We start from the raw sequence: 14,548 nt of genomic DNA, 5'->3' as shown, positions 1-14,548 counted from the left end.
TCTAAAAATAGACAAGTGTGTTTATGATATCAGAAATGAATAGTTTCTGAGAGTAAACCCTTAGTAGACACTTTTGACGATTGAGAAAGTTAAGAAAATGAGTGAAATGAAATGACAGAGAAAAGGGAATCACCCAGACAGCATAGGGTTAGAAAAATGAGATGTGAGAAGACATGGGAGAGAAGAGATTCAGCATTTGTCTCATAGCAGTCCTTAAAAGAAATGGTGTGGTCAGATTGAGGCATATTTAAAAATATTTTAATTGATAACATTTCCAGAACTGTAGTAATGCTTGGATATAAAACAGAAGAACCACAGCTAGAATAATGTAAATCCAGATAACTGGGAAAAAAAATTCACTCCCCACACATTTCAGTAAAACTATGAAATGACTAGAGAGGGGGGAAAAATCCTAACAACAATCAGAACAAAGAAGATAGGGAAGGGTCAAAAAATAGACTAACATATCTTATTGAAATAATGAAACAGACTGATGGAAAAATGCCTTCAAAATGCACAGGGATTATAACTGTCATCTGGATATACTGTACTAAGAAGTGAAGTTTAGGGAGTTGGGCGGTAGTGCATCGGGTTAAGCGCACGTGGTGCAAAGTGCAAGGGACAGGCATAAGGATCCCGGTTCCAGCCCCTGGCTCCCCACCTGCAGGGGAGTCGCTTCACAGGCGGTGAAGCAGGTCTGCAGGTGTCTATCTTTCTCTCCCCCTCTCTGTCTTCCCCTCCTCTCTCTATTTCTCTCTGTCCTATCAATGACATCAACAACAACAATAATAACTACAACAACAATAAAAAATAACAAGGGCAACAAAAAGGAAAATAAATAAGTAAATAAATAAATAAAAGAAATGAAGTTTATTCAAAAACAAGGAATGAAGGCAAGGGTAGATAGCATAACGTTTATGCAAAGAGTCTCTTATGCCTGAGGCTCCAAAGTCCCAGGTTCAGTCCCCCACACCACCATAAACTAGAGCTGAGCAGTGCTCTGGTTAAAAAAAAACAACAACAACAAAGAATGAGTTGAAATAGTATTTTAGAAGATGAATGATCAATACTCTTTTTAGTCACTGGCCCCGTGGAATAAACCTAAAATAGACCTAGCTTTTTCCAAAATGGAGACCTCAAATCTCATCTGCTTTATTCTTGCCTTTAGGTTCCTGACAATTGAGCAATTTGTTCTGCTTTATATCTTAAGGCTTTTTCAGCCACCAAGTTGCAGATGCTACCTTGACGTCAAAACCTACTGATTTCCAGCAGCTATGTGCTTCCAATAGGCTTCTGAAATATATCTGATATATTTTTATTTCAAGGTAGGACATACTCTAGCTAATATAGCACCCACACCCCACCTGAGACACTGCTTTCTGGATGTCATGGAGGATCTCTGATTTACATCTCTGGAAATGCATTAGCAAGATCCATTTCTGGCAAAGATATTTGTTCTTCATTTTCATCTCTGCATTCTAACTGCATAATCTGTTTGTAAGTTTTACAGATGATTGGTTTTAAAGATTTTTTTTTTTTGCCTCCAGGGTTATCGCTGGGGCTTGGTGCCAGCACCAGGAATCCACTCCTGGAGACTGTTTTCCCCATTCTGTTGCCCTTGTTGTGGTTGTTATTGTTGTTATATCTATTGTTGTTGTTGGATAGGACAGAGAGAAATGGAGAGAGGAGGGGAAGACAGAGAGGGGGAGAGAAAGAGAAACACCTGCAGACCTGCTCCACCGCCTGTGAAGTGACTCCCCTGCAGGTGGGGAGCCGGGGGCTTGAACCGGGGTCCTTACGGCGGTCCTTGAACTTTGCGCCACATGCCCTTAACCCGCGGTGCCACCCGCCCAGCCCCATAAGGATCATTTTTTAATCATTAACAGGAAGTTGAAATAGTATGACATAAAATCACCGAGACTATTTCAAGTTCCCACACATTGGCATTATGAACTTGTGCAAGTTATTTAATTTCTATGAGTGATAATGTTCTCTATTATCTATTATCTGGAGATAATAGTCATTTCTTCTGAGTCATAACAATTAAGGGGCTATTGAGTACACACTCTTTCCAATTACTTATCCTATCAGAAAACCCAGCACAACTTCCTGAAGAATTGTTCACTAGAACACACAAGTATGGGGAAGTCTTCTTGACCTCCTGACTTGGATGCAGCTACTCACCCCTGTCATCTCTTATTACTCTGCTCATCTCAAACACCTCTTTCAGAACCTGGAGATTTCAGGTCCTGGGAATTGTGTCCCAGATCACTTTGCTTAATATTTCTGTAGACTTTATATCAGAAAACATAACTGTTGAGTGTGCCTGGAGGAAAACCTTATCTGGGATAAACATGGCTAGACAGTTTTTGGTCATGGACTTTATTCATCGTATCTGAGTCCCCCCCCCCCCCCCCGATGTATCATATAAATGTGGTTTTCTCACTCTTTTGGCTTAGTTTCCCCAGAGTGCCCGTGACTCATATACACTACATATATGGCCTTCCCTTGGGAACTAATGCTTATTCACAACTGTCAACTTTGCCTAATCCAACAGTGTAAGAGTTTTATTATTTCTATTAGTGACTTAATAATGGTTCATAAGATTACAGAGGTATAATTGCATATCACACTCACCAACAAAGTTCTGTCCCCTCATATGTCCTTGATAATCACCATAGTTCTCACAAACTCTTAGAGATAGTTTTTTTTCTTTGCAAGTTTATGTATTTCCACATATGAACAAAGATATCCAGGTGGTCCAGGAGGTGGCACAGTGGATAAAGCATTGGACTCTCAAGTATGAGGTCCTGAGTTCAATCCCTGGCAGCACATGTACCAGAGTGATGTCTGGTTCTTACTCTCTTTCTCATTAATAAATAAATAAAATAAAATAAACAAAATAACCAGTAATTGTCTTTCACCTCCTTGCTTACTTCACTAAGCACAATCCATTTGCCTCTCAGAGGATACAGTAACACCGCTTTGAACTACTGAGCACCATTTCACTGTATCTATGTCCCACAACATCTCCAGAATGAAAGTCTGTGACTAGATTCGTTTAGAAGAGTAGTGCGTGAGGGTTTAGCTTTATGGTAGAAGTAATGTATGTAACTATCTTAATTCAGGGAAATAAAGTACTTCTTGTACTATAATACCCTGTGCTATGGAAATACTGCTCAGAATCCTTTTTTTTTTTTTTTTTTAATCTCTGGGGCTCAGTGCCAGCACTACGAATCCACTGCTCCTGGTAGCCATTTTTTTCTGTTTTACTGGATAGAACAGACAGAAATTGAGAGGGGAGGGGAAGATAGAGAGAGAGAGAAAGAGAAAGCAAGACAGCTGCAGACCTACTTCACCACCTGTGCAGTGACCCTCCCTCTCCCCCCACAGGTGGGGAGCTGTGTGCTTGAACCAGGATCCTTGTGTGCGTGGGTCCTTGCTCCTCTTACTATGTGAGCTTAACCCAGTGCACCACCACCCTTCCCCCTAGAATCCATTGTTTGTATCCTGTAGTTAATATGCAATGAACCCTCATTGGTCTACTTACCTCTATACTCTAGCTTAGTGGTGAGAAGAGTTTATTTATATGATGTGAAAGAACGGAAACGAAAAAAATAAAAAAGAAGAAAGCCAAGGAACCCAGCATGTACCTTGCCATTTGTGTTAGGCACTGGGAAATATATGCACAAAAAAGTGATTTTATTATACCTCCATTTCACAGAAAGCGAATCCGTCACACTAAGTAGTAAAATCTTCCTTTATACAACCAATACTTTTCTCCTACTATACCATATAGGGTTATCAAAATTCACTCAGCTGTCGATTTCGACTACAGAGAATATCTGCACACCCACCTCTAGGATACTTCAATTATATAATCCTTGCCTTTTAGGGGCTTAAAGTTAGTAGAGGTCAAAGATTTGAAGTGCTAATTGATTGGAAAATGAACGCTGTAGGTGAGAGGTTCACAACTCCGGCATCTTTGTCTTCCTACAGGCTTGTTCGTGGATATGGGTGACTTGGCTAGTTCCTCTTACTGGCGGGTACTCCTGAGGTGAGTGAGTAGTGCTAAGGATACTAAATGTCCTTTTTCTTTTCTCTCTGGGTCTTGATGGAATGGGAGCTCTGATCTCTTACTTTCATTCTAATCTAGAGGTCAGTAAACACTGGCCAAATCCAGTCTACCTTTCTCAGAGATTCACTAGTACACATATAGATGACCAGCAGGAAATTAATTTTGAATAACTAACTTAAACAGTATGTGATATTGCCTTGGTGGTCAAGGGGAACAGAATGTGGAATGTCAGACAGAGGAGAATTTTCTTCCTTCCTTCCTTTCTTTCAAAACAAAAAAAAATTTTTTTTTTTTTCCTTTTAAATAGAGCGCTGCTCAGCTTTGACTTGTGGTGGTTCGGAGGATTGAACCTGGGACTTTGGAACCTCAGGCATGACAGTATCTTTACATAACCATTATGCTGTCTCCTTTTTTTCTTTCTTCCTTTTTCCTCTTTTACCTCACAGCATCAATGCCTTTCTTTCTTTTTTCCTTCTTTTTTCTTTTTTTCTTGCTCCCAGGGTTATTGATGGGGCTTGGTACCTGCACTATGAATCCACTGCTCTTGGAGGCCATTTTTTTCAGTTGTTGTTGCTGTTGTTGTTGGATAGGATAGACAGAAATTGAGAGAGGAGGGGAAGATAGATGAGGGAGAGAAAGTCAGACACCTGTAGACCTGCTTCACCACTTGTGAAGTGACACCTCCCCAAAGTTGGGGATGGGGGGCTCGAACCCAGTTCCCTGTGCTTCACACTATGTGCGCTTAACCCAGTGCATTACTACCTGACTCCCCCAGCAGTGCCTTTCACATATGTATTTCCACTGCTCAGAGCCACTTTTTGTTTTTTCCATTGTAGATAGAAATAGGAAGAAAAAGACGTAGAGGGAGGAAGCACCTGCTGCCTTACTGGAGATTGCCTGTGTGTGTGTGTGTGTGTGGGGGGTTATCTCTTGAGTGTTGGCTCCATGGCATTCCCATGAAGTTTTCTCTCTCTCTCTCTCTCTCTCTCTCTCTCTCTCTGTGTGTGTGTGTGTGTGTGTGTGTGGTGGGGGGGAAGGCTATCTCTTAAGTGTTGGCTCCATGATATTCGCATGAAGTTCTGGGGTTTGTGCCAGCATCCTTGTGCATGACAAGAGTTGGAAGTTGAAAAGAAAGGGAAAGAAAACTTTACAACTCCAAGAAGGTTGTTTTAGAAAAGAAAGGAAGAAAATCAAATGACCATAAAGGAGAAGGAAAAATGAACACAATGTAATGCCAAAGGCCATAGAGGAAAAATGCCCCATGTGCGCATAACCCGCTGCGCTACCACCCGACCCCCCTGAGCTCACGTTCTGTGGTGGAAACACTTTAGGCTGCAGTGATTTCATGACTAGTCTTCCTCAAGTGTCAGGGTATATTGACCCAGCCTCCCTTCAGAGAGCGAGGCAGTCCCTACCATTGTTGTTCCACAATGAAGGCAAGGTCCTGTAGAGGCCCACAAGAGGGTTTATGATGTTGTTCCTGATGGAGATGACCAGTGGTGGTGGAGAGAGGGACCTGTTAGAGGTCTAGGCCTATCATATCTATGTGGGAATCTAAAAATTCCCTTAATGATGGGGTGGCCTGGTAGTGACCAAAAGGGCCATCATTAAAATATGACAGTCTTGTGTATATTTTATCCAGCTTTTGTAGTCCTTACTTTATCTGACACAGTTAGACTTAGAGTGATTGAGGGAAATGAAATAGGAAATAGGAGAGGAGTATCATTTTCTAGAACGGTCCTGATGGAGCAAAAGTTGGGAAGAAGTTCCTGCTTGTTGAACAGCACTCATCATCCTTCAAGAAAGAGATGAAGAATAGTGTTACCTAGAAATCTGTTAAAACAGACAACAAGTGGGGGGTGGGTTACAGGGTCACCAAAGGCTACCACTTCCCCTGCTCCACTCTCATGGAATGACCTCTCTGCCCATCTGCTGACGTTTGGATGACTGACAACGATCACCCAGCACTGATGGATACTAATGTGCTGACTGGAGAGTTTACAAAGATCTGTTGTGTGAAGGAAGGGCTGGAAAATGACAACGGTAGTGGGATTATCGACTAACTTGGAGCTTGGTGAAAGAAAATGGAGAAGGCCTATATTAAGGTTCTGACCGAGTTCAGTCTGGGCTGAGAAAAGGAAACAGTGAATCAGAGCTTAAGAATTTAAATCTGGAAGAGATATGGAGTGTTACATAGCTCTGTGTTTTATAAAATGCTTCTCCAAACTCTCATCTCACAAAAAATCTTCAATGATAAAAAATTATTTGATAAATTATATTTGGGAAAAAGAGATAGCTGTATTCCTCTAGGAAAACATACAAGCTTAAAATCTTTGGTTCATTTTATGGTAAAGGCACCTGTTACCTGAAAAATTTCAAACATGATCGGACCACTAAACATTAGTCAGAGTGGTCCAGGAGGTGGCTGCAGTGGATAAAACATTGGACTCTCAAGCATGAGGTCCTGAGTTCAATCCCCGGCAGCACATATACCAGAGTGATGTCTGATTCTTTCTCTCTCTTCTCCTACCTTTCAAATAAATAAATAAATAAATAAATAAATAAATAAAAACACTAATCATTTGACAGAATGAGTGTTCTGACAAATTAATTCTGGGAATTAATTATCTAATCTTAGTTCTAGATTTCAAACAGAGTTAAGTGAGTTTCTAAAAGCTACATAACTTACCCAAGAAGAGAGACACTGCTAAAAGTATGATTTCTGACTACAGTAAACTTTATACAGTGACCCTTATGATTTTACTCATTTAAATAAGTATATTAATAATGAATATGCACATAACAGAATGAAAATTATCTAATACCATTCACTATAGCATTAAATTCATGGACTTTAACAGCATGCCCAAGTGCATCAACTTTTTTAAATCTGTATTTAGATGAGTGACCTAATAGTTTTTTTATGTGACTTTAAGATGACAGAGTTACTGTTCCACACCTCACCTGGAATCAAACTCCTCTATGCCTCCCCCACTCCCCCCACACGCATACTCCTAACAGTTCCCATAAAGTCTCAGAGAGTTTGACCACTTTCTTTTCTTGTGAGTTCATGTTTTTTTCTGTATTCTCTGTATTCTACAAATGAGCGAAACCATCTGGCCGCTGTCTTTCACCTCCTGGCCTAGTTCACTAAGCACAATCCTTTTTGTTCTGAAGGGCAATATCATCTTTTGTAATTGCCTGATTTTTTTTTTTTTAAAGTTAACTTTCAGTTTCACAACAGCTCCATTCCTACACATGTTTATTAGAGCTTGCTTGTCAAGGATGATTTTTTTCTTCTTTCTCAGTCTAGGATTTTACCATATGTAGTTCTTCAATTCACCATATGTATAGTCCTTGATTCACTTACTTGTAACATAACAAGTAACAGGATTAAAAATATGTGATGTTCCTGACACCGTGTGGAGATTTTTAGATACATTTTCTCCATTGAATCCAAATAGTAATTCTGTGAGATTGTTGAAACTGTCACCGATTAAAGCTGCTGAAAAAGATGAGTGGCTGGGAAAGTGGTTCCTTTGTGTGCGTGAGGGCGCAGGTTTGACCAAACACTGCAACACCGCGTGGGACTAGAGCCATACTCTTATCCCTCTCATACGTCTATAAATGTTTTTTTGTTTTTTAAATTTTTAAAAAATATTTATTTATTTATTCCCTTTTTTGTTGCCCTTTTTTATTGTTGTAGCTATTATTGTTATTGATGTTGTCATTGTTGGATAGAACAGAGAAATGGAGAGAGGAGAGGACGACAGAGAGGGGGAGAGAAAGACAGACACCTGCAGACCTGCTTCACCGCCTGTGAAGCGACTCCCCTGCAGGTGGAGAGGCGGGGGGCTCAAACCCAGATCCCTAGGCTGGTCCTTGTGCTTTGCGCCGCGTGCGCTTAACCTGCTGCACTACCACCCGACTCCCATAGGTTTTCTTTTTTTAAAAATATGCAACTAAGGAAATTGCTGAACTGGTAGAACACAGCATTTACATACCTGTAGTTCATGGTTCATTCCGGGTACTATATTACTAGAACTGTGCGCTGGATTCTCCTCTCTCTCTTTCTCTCACGTTAATTCTGTGTCTTTTATGTGTCTTATGAAATAAATGGAAAAAAAAACCCTTTTAATATGTGAATGGAAAGTTGAAGCTGAGACTTAAAGAAGTATAGAAGGGAAAACACAAAGCAGAACTTGAACTGGAGTTGGTGTATTGCACCAAAGTAAAAGACTCTGGTGTGTGTGTGTGTGTGTGTGTGTGTGTGTGTGTGTAAGATGAAGGGCCCAGATCCTGGAACATGATGGCAAAAGAGGACCTAGAAGGGGTTGAATTGTTATGTGGAAAACCAAGAAATGTTAGACATGTACTAACTACTGTATTTTACTGTAGAATACAAACTATTAATCTCCCCAATAAGGAAAAAAAAAGAATTAAGTGACAGTACCCATAAAGTCAGGAGCTGAGTTTAAACTATGATCTCTTTCATTAACTAGCTAATATTAACATAATGAAATTTAAAAGTTGTAGAAAATGAGAGTTAACGAAGTCAGTTGTAGCTCTCCTTTGTAAAGGAGCTGAGTTTCTGACCCAAGTCTGACAGACTTGAAAGCTATTAGACGTAACCACTAAGTTTTTATAATATTCAGGAAGCAGTATAGATGTAGAAGATTCCACACTGACAACTCAAAGTGTTCCAAACCTTCCATCCCCAGTAGGAAAAGCAAGTGATTCAATGGCTAAAGAATTCATACTAAGGCGATGACACGTTGAGCAAGGCTCCAGCCTGCTATTTATTCTGCAGTCTTCCATAAATCATGAAGAAAGCCTTCTTTAAGAAAGAGGTAGGATTTAGTATAGTCGGCTTTGAAAAAAGACCACAGAGGACAGAGCTGCATCATCAGGCTGGATCCGTGACTGATTATCAACTAGGCCATCACTTGACCAGTTGGGTAAGCCAGTCAGGTCATGAGAGAAAACAGCAAGAGGGCTACACACACACACACACACACACACACACACACACACACATACACACGCTCATTCCCCCTCTTTTTTCTCGGTGACCTCTTCTGGAATGCTGTGGGAAAACATGCAATTCCTGAAGTTCCATTGACGACTAAGACATTGGAACTATCTCCTGGCTAAGAAGCCATAGTGAAGAATGACACAGATCTTGCCATAAGTACGCTTGTGAATTTGATCTTCTTCTTCTATTTTTTTTTTCCTAAGTGAAGTTGCTTCAGAAAAATTGAAGACCTATGTTTCTTTCTTTCTACTTTACTAGATATTAAAAGAATGTGTCTGGTTATAAGTAGAAACACATGGTTAGCCTTTAAGGAAAATAAATAGATTAGTAAGGTCGTTTATTTGCAGAGTGCTCCATCAATCACCTAAATTGTGGTTGTGGGGTCTAGGCAGCAGTACTCCTGGTAGAGTTTAAGTGTTACAGTGCTCAAGAGCACAGGTTCAAGTCCCTGGTCCCCGCATCAGGAGGAAAGCTTCATGAGTTGTGAAACAGTACTGCAGGCGGCTCTTTTTCTCTGACTCTACTTTCTACTTCCCTTTTGATTTCTCTATCCAATAAACTAAAGCAAATGAAACCAAACTAAATTAAACTAAAACTGCAGTTACATTCATTTCATCTTTCTGATACACACAAGAACCTTTGAAAGATGACAGGGTGTTAGACTAGAAACAACCAACTGAACAGAATGAGGGTGGAATACTTCATGATGTTTGCTTTGAAAAAAAGTCTTTGAGGGGTGAGGGTAGATAGCATAATGGTTATGGAAAGAGACGCTCATGTCTGAGGCTCTGAAGTACTAGGTTCAATCCCCCACACCACTATAAATTAGACTAAGCAGTGCTCTGGGAAAAAAAAAGTCTTTGAAAACTCAAGTCTAGTTGCAAGGAAAACAAAACCAAAAATAAACCAGTGGGATTATATATTAAACCAAAAAGCTTCTGCATAGCAAAGGGAACTATCTCCAAAACAGATTTTCCATGTAATCAAAAAAATTTCACATCTGGGTTAATAATAATAATATAATAATAATAATAATAATAATAATAATAATAAACCACAATGGCACTAATCTGAAAATATATATACCGGGAGTCTGGCGGTGGGTGGCATACCTGTTTAAAGACACATACATAATAGTCAACAACTTGTTTGGCTTTATATGGTAACTCTCTTTTCAGCCATCAGGTTCCAGATGCTAGCAGGATGCCAACCAGACTTCCCTGGACAGACGACCCCACCAATGTGTCCTGGAGCTCCGATTCCCCAGAACACTGCCCCAGTAGGGAAAGAGAGAGGCAGGCTGGGAGTAGGGATTGACCTGTCAATGCCCATGTTCAGTGGGGAAGCAATAACAGAAGCCAGACCTTCTACCTTCTGTATCCCATAATGACCCTGGGGGCATACTCCCAGAGGGCTAAAGAATAGGAAAGCTATCAGGGGATGGGATGGGATACGGAGTTCTGTTGGTGAGAATTGTGTGGTTTATCCTATGGTTTTGTCAGTGTTTCTTTTTATAGATTAAACACACACACACACACACACACACACACACACACACACACACACACACACACACACACACACACACATTAAGCATAGGAATATGTACAATATCCTTTCCAGCTCTCACTCTGTACCTACAGAAGGGACCCTTCACAAGTGGGGAAGCAGGTCTGCAGGTGTCTTTTCTCTCCCTCCCCTTTCAATTTCTCTCTGTTCTATCAAATGACCCTCTCCCAAAAATCCCCACCAAGAGTAGTGGATTCGTAGTGCTGGCACAGAACCCCAGTGACAACCATGGGTGCAAACAAACAAACATATATTTGTACATATGGCCATGCTATTTGTCATAGCCAAGCTCTGGATATAAGCCAGGTTTCTGACAACAAGTGAGTGATTAATAAAATTGTGGTATATATACATAATAGAATGTGCTTTTTAGCTATATGGAAAGATGAAATCTTGCCTTTTCCTACAACGCTGGTGGAATCGGAAGGTATCATACTTAATGAAACAAAAATTCAAGACAAATATGGAATAATCACAGTCATGTAAACTATAAAGGAACAAAGCAAAGCAAAGGAACCAACAAAATCAAACACTTAGTCGATACGTAAAGATCTGAAGTTGCCAAGAAGTCAGATCTCTCAACACCACCCCAAAATTCATGGGGTTCCCTGTTGTCCTCCATGGTGCTTCCAGTACTGGCACCCTGGGTTCCTCAAAGGCTGTGTTTGCTACTCTACCAAGTGAACTGCCCCAGCGTGGTAAACAGGTTTTATTATTGGTCTAATACACCATGCCTATGTATGTGGGATAAGCCAGGTCATGTGAGCCAAGCCAGGTCAGTTTAAACTCACTGAGGTGCATTTACTCTGGTTAGAGTTAAAGATGCTTTTTCTTCTCTGCTGGAAAGTCTGTGAGTGTGTTACAACAAACTGCTTTGCTCATAGTTGCTGCAGGGCAAAAGGCCTTCAGCAATGTGACGGGAGAGAATGAAATTTACTGTCAAGATTCCTTTTCCAGTTGTCCTTATGTTTCCTTCTCTATTTTTTAAAAAATATTTTATTTATTTTCCCTTTTGTTGCCCTTTTTTTGTTGTTGTTGCTATAGTTATCATTGTTGGATAGGACAGAGAGAAATGAAGAGAGGAGGGGAAGACAGAGAGGGGGAGAGAAAGACAGACACCTGCAGACCTGCTTCACCACCTTGTGAAGAGACTCCCCTGCAGATGGGGAGCCCAGGGTTCGAACCAGGATCCTTACTCCAGTCCTTATGCTTCGAGCCACCTGTGCTTAACCTGCTGCGCTACCGCCCGACTCCCCCTTCTCTAATTTTTTTATTTATTCATTTATTTATGTAATAGGACAGAGAGAAAATGAGAGGAAAGTAGAAAATGGAAAATAGAAGGATGGAGAAAAGAGAGATGCCTTCAGTATTGCTTCACTACTGGTGAAGTTTCTCCCCATGTATGTGGGCTTGAATCCAGGTCTGTGCATATTGTCATGTATACATTCAACCAGGTGTGCCACTGACTGACCCCTCAATTTCCCTTCTTATCTGGGCAATCAGAGTCCTTCTTCTTATTTTTTTTTTTAGACTTGATTGACAAGGAATTAAAATTGCTTTACTTGAAATGTAATGCTTCCTAACCAGCACATATATAACCTATCACTCATTCTTACCAAGGTTTGCACAGAGAATTTGTAATAAATTAGGTAGTGGAAAGAAGTGTTAGGAAACCTAGTAACTGGGTCAAATTTGGGAGAATATGGACTGCTACATCTGTGTGTGTGAGAAAGAGACTTAGCAAGGCAAAGAGTCATTCAGGAGTAGGTGTGATGAACAATGCCAACCATGAATCACAACACCACATGAATCGGTGATGTGACAAGTGCAGTGCCCTTTGAGGTAAGGAAGAGATGACAGTCCGAGGTGCTCTGAGTCACAGACATTTGTCTCCCCCAGAAAGACTGGTAATCATTATGTCTGTTGCTTCCAGGTTTTGGCTATTACAAGTTGTGCTGCTATGAACATATGTGTACACACATCTTTTTGGATGGGTGTGTTGGGTTCTTTAGGATATATCCTCAGGAGAGGCATTGCAGGATCATAGGGTAGGTCCATTTCTGGCCTTATGAGAGTTCTCCAGACTGTTCTCCACAGAGGTTGAACCAATTGACATTCCCACCAGCAGTGCAGGAGGGATCCTTTGACCTCACACTGAAGACTTTAATATAACTGAAGGATCTGCTTCTGAACTTTCTCGGCTGACTCTTGTCAAGACATCTCAGTTACTCATGGGGAATTCTCCATAGATCTAAAGATCTGTCCTCCCAGTTAGGTGTCTCCCTTTCAACCAGAGAGTGGGCTAAGAAGAAGTGGATGTAAGAGAACATATACTTTATTATCTATCATCAGAATTCACATTCCTTTATTATTTGATTTTTTGCCTTGCTGTACTTGTCAGGATGCACCCACACTTAAGGAGATAGGATAATTAAGTTTCTCAACTTTTGAAGGCAAGAGTATCAAAAATGTGTGGAGAGGAACTATGTGGGGGCTTAACCAACAAAATACATGTATTACCATGCATAAGGACCTGGGTTCAAGCCCCCAGTACCCACCTGTGGTGGTGGGGCAGTCTCAGAAGTGGTGGCTCAGTGCCACAAGTGTCTTTACTTCTTTCTCTGTCTTCTTCTCTTTCTCTCCATCTCTTATCCCCTATCAAAAAGAAAAGAAAGTTGCTGGGAATGCTGGAAATATACAAGCAATGGTCTCCAGTGATGATCCTGGTGGACAAGTGTATTGAAATACGGGAAGAAATCTCTAATTACTTAAGCACAATAGGAAATGGCCTAAGAAATGGCCTAATCTACACAAACTGTTTTCACAGATTTGTTTCACAAAGAAATGTTTTATTGAGGTCATATCAGAAAGCGTTTAAAAGAATGAGAATAATGGGACACTCTTTAAAGTGTTTTTATTTTTTTCTTCTTATTCGCCACCCCCAAGTTGACTTTTTCATACAGAAAGGCAAAAACCAGAGCAAGTCAGAAAGGAAGACTCCACATCACTGAAGTGTCTTTCAAAGCAGTGGTGTCACACTTGAACCTGCGTCATGCCTATGACACTGTCAGACAAGATCACACATGTTCAGGGTGGTATGGCCGTAGACACTACTGCTCTATCTACATAAGTTACTTTGCTGCCCGTGTGCAAAGTCTAATCACAAAATAAATAACTCCATTCTCCAGTCCTCTTTACCACTTGAAACAAACACCCATTATACAACTGGACTCCATGTCTCTAAGTTACATGCCATTACAACGAATTTCTACTTGTTTATCAATTTGAGAGTTTCCTTCCTTCCTTCCTTCCTTCTTTTTATTTATTTCTTTATTATTATTTTTTTATTTTTACTAGAGCACTGCTCAGCTCTGGCTTATGGTGGTGTGGGGGATTGAACCTGGGACTTTGATCCTCAGGCACAAGGGTTTCTTTGCATACCCATTATGCTGTCTCCCCTGCCCAAGAGTTTCCTTCATACTACTTCCTTGGATGAGAACTTGCTTTCTTACATTTCACCCTTACTTGATTCCTCTTCTTATCAATATAACTAGTACTTTAATTAAGTGGGTCATTTTAGTTGGGTAAGTGGGTGAAAGCAGATAATCATAAAATGTTTAAGTATTTTAACTAAAAGCATATGACCTTTTGATGTAGGGCCAAGAACATCTTGAGTATGAGTCCTACAAACAAAACAAAACCCAAAAAACCCCAAGACACATCTTCTATGATTGATTTTCAATTTTTGTTTCTTTAAAGTGGTATAAAAAAATTAAAAACACTTGTAAGGCAACTTGAGTACAGAATGCCTAGAGTTTGTCCCCTCCCCCCATTGCTGTCACTAATAATTGCTTCTCTGGTTTTTA

The 14,548-nt window shown here is 40.4% G+C and overlaps 1 long non-coding RNA gene across 1 annotated transcript in view; it reads left to right on the top strand.

The window, feature by feature from the left end:
* The first annotated feature begins 703 nt into the window (after nucleotides 1–703).
* Nucleotides 704–14,548, top strand: part of LOC132539754 (uncharacterized) — a 29,492-nt gene continuing 15,647 nt past the window's right edge. The window contains exons 1-2 of the long non-coding RNA XR_009551054.1: nucleotides 704–1,497; nucleotides 4,000–4,057. This is a non-coding gene — a long non-coding RNA (uncharacterized LOC132539754). The remainder of the gene's footprint in view (nucleotides 1,498–3,999; nucleotides 4,058–14,548) is intronic.

This window comes from Erinaceus europaeus, chromosome 8 (assembly GCF_950295315.1).
Source record: "Erinaceus europaeus chromosome 8, mEriEur2.1, whole genome shotgun sequence".
NCBI classification, from domain to species: Eukaryota; Metazoa; Chordata; class Mammalia; order Eulipotyphla; family Erinaceidae; genus Erinaceus; species Erinaceus europaeus.
Note: the sequence above shows the minus strand (reverse complement) of the source record. Positions and strands in the feature narration are given on the sequence as shown.